Genomic DNA, 7172 nt, shown 5'->3' on the forward strand with positions numbered 1-7172 from the left:
AAAAAGAGAAATTATAAATATCTTGAAATAAATGAAAGTGAAAACATATCAAAACATATGTGATACAGCAAAAACAGTTCTAAGAGTAAAGTTAATACCTACATTTAGAAAATGAAAGATCTCAAATAACCTAACTCTATACCTTGAAGAACTAGAGAAAGAATCACCTAAGTTCAAAGTTAATAGAAGATGATGACAATAATCAGAGCTGAAATAAATAAAACAGAGACTAAGAAGACAATAAATAAGATTGACAATACTAAAAGTTGTTTTTTAAAAGAAAAAAGTTCACAAACCCTTAGCTAGATTAAGAAAAAAAAAAGAGAAGACTCAAATAAATCAGTAATAAAAAATGAGACAAAACAACTAATGACAAGAGCAACACAAGGACAATATACTCTTATGAAAAATTATAGGATGACAAACTGGATAAACAGAAATGGATAAATTCCTAGACATATATAACCTACCAAGAATGAATCATGTAGAAATAGAAAATCTCAACAGACCAATAGTGAGTGAGGGGATTAGAAGAGCAATCAAAAATTTCCATGTATAGAAAATTCTAGCACCAGATGACTTCACTAGTGAATTCCTCCAAACATTTAAAGATGATTTAATATCAATCTTTCTAAATTTCTTCCTAAAAACAGAAGAGCAGGGAACACTCCCAAACTCATTACCCTGATCCCAAAACCATTAGGGTACTACAAGAAGAGAAAATTATAGGCTAATATTTCTATAGATGAATATAAGTTAAAAATATCAATGAAATAGTAGCAAATGAATTCTACAGTACATTAAAAGGACTATTGTCCACAATCAAAGGAGATTTTTTTCACTGGGATGTAAGAGTAGTTCAACATATGCAAATCATCAAATGTAATATCCCACATTAATAAAATGAAGGATAAATTTCACCTGATAATGCCAACAAATGCAGTAAGAGCATTTGACAAAATTTCAACATACTTTCATGATAATAATACTAAACAAATTGAGTATAGAAAGATTTTATCTCAGCATAATAAAGGCTATATATAAAAAATTCACAGCAAACATACTCAGTGTGGTAAGACTGAAAAATCTCCCTTTTAAGATCATCAAGAAGATCAGGGTGCCCACTTTCCACTGCAATTCAACATACTACCAGAACTCTTACCAGAGCAATTAGGCAAGCAAAAGAATAAAAGACATCTAAATTGGAAAGAAAAAAGTAAACTGTCTCTGTTTGGAGATGGTATGAGATACACACACACACACACACACACACACACATAAAACTCTACAGACTACACTAAAATCTATCAGAGGTAATCAATAAGTTGAGTGAAGTTGTAGAATACAAAAGTCAACATAAAAATCAGTGTTGTTTCTATATACCAATAACAAACTATCTGGAAAATGTTTTTCTTAAAAAATATTTAGCAATAACTTGAAACAAAGAGTGAAAGATCTATACAGCAGACTGCCTGTTGCAACAGCATAAATGAACCCTAAAGACAGTAGGCTAACTAAGTAGAGAAAGTCAAATACCACATGGTGTCATTCATATGTGGAAGATAAAAAAAGGCAAACTCATAGAAACAGAGAAAAATGGTGGTTACTGAGGATGGTGGGGTGAGTGATAGAACAGATATTGTTTAAGGGTACAAATTTATAAGGAGTAGTAAATAAGTCCTAGAGACCTAATGTATAGTATAGTTAATATAGACAAACATATTATGGTATAAGTTATCAAGTTTACTAAGAGACTAGAACTTAATGATTGCAATAACTAAAAACATGATGGAGCTTTTAATTACTGCTACAATGACAATCATATTACAATATACAATTATGTCAAATTAACATGTTTTATACCTGCAGTTTATACAGTATAACATGTCAACTATTTTTCAATAAAAAAGAAAATTATAAGACACTCACTAATGAAAAATTGAAGACACAAATAAATGAAAAAAATCCTGTGTTTTGAGGTCAGAAGAATTAACATTGTTCAAATGTCCATGCTACCACAAACCACTTCGATGCAATCCCTATCAAAACTCCAATGACATTTTTCCCAGTAAGAGAAACAACAATCATAACATATGTGTAGAACAAAAAACACTTTTTTATAGCTAAAGCAATTTTAAGAAAAACACAAACCTGGAAGCATCATATTTTCTGATTTTAAACTTTACAATAAAGCTATAGTAATCAAAACAGTATGGTGCTGGCATAAATATATTGTAGATTCATAGACCAATGGAACAGAACCCAGAGCCCAGAAATAAATCCTTGCATAGAAGGTCAACTAACATTTGACAAAGAAACCAAAAAGACTTAATGGGGGAAAGACAGTTTCTTCAATGAATGATGTTGGAAAAACTGGATAATAATATGCAGAAAAATGAAACTGGAATCCTGTCTTAAAGCACTCCCCAAAATTAACTTGAAATGGATTAAATTTCTAAATCTAAAACCCCACACTATAAAAGCACTAGAATAATAAAACACAGGGATAAAGCTTCTTGACATTGATTTTAATGATTTCTTTTTAAGATATGGCACCAAAAGCACAAGTAACAAAAGCAAAAATAAACCATTAGGACTACATAGAACCAAAAAGCTTCTGCAAAGCAAAAGAACTATTAGTTAAATAAAAAGTCAACCTATGGAATGGGAGAGAACATTTGAAAACCACCTAATGAATAAGGAGTTAATATCCAAACATACATAAGGAACTTATGCAACTCAATAGCAAAAAAGCAAACATTCACTTAAAAAACAGGCAGAGGAACTGAATAGACATTTTTTTTCCAAAGGAGGTATACAGATGGACAATAGACATGTTAAAAGGTACTTGACATCACTAATGACTAGAGAAATGCTAATCAAAAGCACAACGAAATACTACTCCACACTTGTTAGAATGGCTGTTACCAAAAACACAGACAAGTGTTGGTGAGGCTGTCAAGAAAAGGGAGCCCTTGTACACTATTTTGGGAATGTAAACTGGTATAGCTACCATGGAAAACAATGTGGAGATTTTTTAAACTATTAATAATACTACCCTGTGATCCAGCAAACACACTTCTGGGAAATAATAGCAGGATCTTGAAGAGATCTCCACACCTCTCTCATTGCAGCACTATGCACTAAAGCCAAGACATGCAATCTAACTACAGGTAGATCAATGGATAAATCGATAAAGAAAATGTGATGCACACACAATGAAGTATTATTCAGCCATGAAAGAAGGAATTCCTACCTTTTGCAACAATGTGGATGAACCTCTAGAGCATTACACTAAGTAGAAATAAGTGAGATAGAGAAAGACAAATACTTTATGTTTGCATTTACATGCAAAGCCTAACTAATAGACACAGTGAGTGGAATGGTGATTGCCTGGGGCTGGAGGTGGGGGGAAATGGAAAGAATTTGGTCAAAGTGTACCCACTTGCAGCTATAAGATCAATAGTTTTGGGGACCTAATGTATAGCATGATGAATATAATGAACAATACTGTGTTTCATACTTGAAAGAGAATACATTTTAAAGGTTATCACTCCCACCTACCCTCCCCCAAATAGTGAAGGAATGGGGTATTTATTAACATTATTGTGGTAATCATTCTGTAATATATATTTGTATTAAATCATCACATTATGTACCTTAAATTTATGTATGCTATATGTTAAAACATTGGAATCAAGTTGGAGAAAAATGACCCAAGAAAGGTTTAAGAAATAATGAATATAATCAAATCTAAAAGAAGTTATATGAATCATGGGCAGGATAGAAATGAACTATTCCACAATGGAAAATATTCACTGGACAATTAAGGCTTACCTCCTACTGATTTCATGGAGTGTCACCTCATTCATGTGGGAGACTCTTCCTTCTGGTTTGGTTGACCTCAACTGTGTCTTAATTCTTAGTAATCACTGAGAATAATGAATGAATCCAACTTTCAAAAGAAATGACTAGTTATTTGATTTGAACATATTGTTGACTTGGACAACATTGGGGTTCTTTATTGGTTCTTTATTAAGGAAAACTAAGGTAATTAGTGAAAGCCCCAGAAATCATTCCTCTTGTTAATTCTTAAAATATTGTGAATATTGTACTGCAACAACAATTAAAATAAAAAATATTAAAAATATTGTGAATATTTTAATTTTTATCAAAACTGATTTTAGCATTTTATGGTGCGAAATAACTAATTTTACTTTCCTCAAAAAACATTTTCTGCATTTGTTCATTTATGTAAAATAACTATAAAAATTTAGCAACTTTCAAGTGATTAGACAAATATAATTTCTTAAATATGTAAGTTTTAATTGACTGCATAAATCTTTTCTTTTCTGTGCCAAATACTTTTATAAGAAAAAACTCAGCTAGCAAAGTAACACCATGCTTAATGTACCTTAATCTCTATTCTCTTTGATGATGCTTAGTTGAGCACAATAACAGTATAATTATATTCCTAAACTCTAATACAGTGCACTCATTATTTTTCTGAAAATTACCCTGGGATTACTCATTTAATAAGCCCATAATTGCTTGGTCAATGTAATACTAGATGTGCTAAATAATTTAATTTGAATAAATTTGTGGATGATACCACTTAGAGAAATTATTGGTTATATATATAAATCACTCAAAAATGCTCCTGGTGAATTTAGGCAACAAATGTTTTGAAAGAATTTAGTATTTACTAGAATTATATTTTTAAATAACAAATATTTAAGTGACTAGATATCTGGAAGAGAAGATAATTGTGATTTATTTCTAGGTCTTTGACTCCATGTTATTTTACAACTAATCATGTCAAGAAAATTGCATCCAATTATCATTCATTTTATAAGGATGTTACAGACACAATGGCAAAGAGATATGTAATGATAGTTGTATTTTAAGTAATTTCCATAACAGTTTGTTATAGTCTGTTTGTAATTTTTCTTATTCATAAATTGATATAATCAATCTCTGTAATATAAATATTAAAATAATTAAACTTTTTATGTTCATATAACATTCTTTTGAACATTGGTTACAACAATGTGAACATTTTGTATCAACTACCAAAGATTTGATAATCTTTCTGATTTCTATGGAGATACTTTTAGTATTGGTGCACATCTTTGTTTTGACATTATATGTTTTTTTCTCCTAAAATTTTTAAGTGCTCTAGTAGTTATTTATTATTCAATGAGTATATATTAAGTAGTTAAAAGTGAGAAATGTCTCCAATCATATTATTTTTCCATCATATTACTCCTAGCTTTAAATATGATTTACTTTTCTGATTAGAAAAGTAATAATGCCCATTATAGAGAATTTGGCAAATAAGGAAAAGTATGGAGAGCAAAATTTATATTCTTAATACTTCTCTGAGTTATCACCCTTAACATATTAATGTTTTCATATAACTATAATTTTGCCAAACACTCATTATTTTCCTAAATTTTTCTGAAAAATCACAAATGCTTTAACAGTTCCATGATATCCTACTAGTATTTTTATTCATACTTTTATTTATTAAACATTTTTAGTTCCTATAATATATCAAGAAATATACTGACGATAATTTAGAAAAATGAAGAGAATATGCCAGACTCCCATGTACACACAGCTTATATTCCTGTAGCAAGAGTCAGATAAGAAATAAATATATCAGTCTGATAATTTCAAAGTGTTAACAGTAATAAAGATAATGAAATGAATAATATGAGAGTAACTGGGGTGCAATGACTCTGAGGTAGTAATGTTTGGCATGTTCAAGGAGCATAAAGGGTATCCATTGAGCTGACATTTAGTTATCAGGGTTGAGGCAGTACATTTAGGTGGGGCATTACTTTGAGTTTGCAAGCTTTTGCTTCTGATTTTAAAATTTTAACTCTCAAGTAGAAATAGGGCTCATGAGCTAAGGTGATCTTTGCACTTGGATATATAATATAGAAATTCAGATATATAGTATTAACTTAGCCCTTAATGCTCAACATATAGTTTATTATCAACTTTACATTAAATAGTATTGAACTTCTTTAGACATAAAGCATTATCTGACTTTCTGCATTTTTAAGATAGAGTTCTATGATAAGAATTACTAGGTCAAAGTTTATAAACATTTGAGTATCCTGACTCTTATTTTCAGATTGTTTGTGTTCACTTATACTTTCAATAGCAATGTAAAAAACACTCAACTCACTGGCCTGGAACTATTTCATTATTTTTAGCATGCTACCTAGTTAACTAGGGAGCATAAAATTGAATCAGAATTTATTATTTCACAGGTATTAAATCTACAACAATCTAAAAGCATCATTAACAATAAATATGTAAACATGTATATTTCCAAGTGAAGCAAAATATATGCTTATTAAATATTTTTTGAATGAATAGAAAATATTATTTTTTAAAAATATTTTATTTATTTATTTTTAGAGAGAAGGGAAGGGAAGGAGAAAGAGAGGGAGAGAAACATCAGTGTATGGTTGCCTGTCACGTGCCTCCTACTGGGGGCCTGACCTGGCCCACAACCCGGCCCACAACCCAGGTGTGGGCCCTGACTGGGAATTGATCAGGTGACACTTTGGTTTGCAGGTTGGTGCTCAATCCACTGAACCACACCAGCCAGGGCAGAAAACATTATTTTTAAAAGGGAAAGTAGTAGAAGAAGAAATTTAGAGATTAAACACCATTTATTTTGCTCTAATCCTTGAATCAATATAAGCGATTCAGAAATCCTGAAAGATATAACTCCCACCTATTTTAATTGCTCAGGCCCGTGAATATTTATTCCTACCCTGATATCAAAAAATAAGAGAAAACTGAATTCGCCTTTATCTACATCACAGTTAATAAAATGCAGATTGCTTTAAAATAATGTTGGATTTTATAGTTTCATAGGGTACTGAACATTGTTCATTAATTTGAAGGGATCAAGTTCTCTAATTTTGAGATATTTTTTTGACTTTGACTAACTTAAAAATTGCAAAGGAGTTTTGCACTGAGCATATTTATACCTGAGCAAAGGAAAAGTGCATAGAAAAAGTTTTTGGTTTCTTTGTACAAAAATAAGTCAGAAAAATATTTAGAATTATTATACATGAGTACATATATGTGGTTATCATGAGGAAGGTAATTTTCCAATTGTGTTAGATGAAGAAGGAAAGTTCCTA

The sequence above is a fragment of the Phyllostomus discolor genome, chromosome 10, assembly GCF_004126475.2.
Source record: "Phyllostomus discolor isolate MPI-MPIP mPhyDis1 chromosome 10, mPhyDis1.pri.v3, whole genome shotgun sequence".
Classification (NCBI taxonomy): domain Eukaryota; kingdom Metazoa; phylum Chordata; class Mammalia; order Chiroptera; family Phyllostomidae; genus Phyllostomus; species Phyllostomus discolor.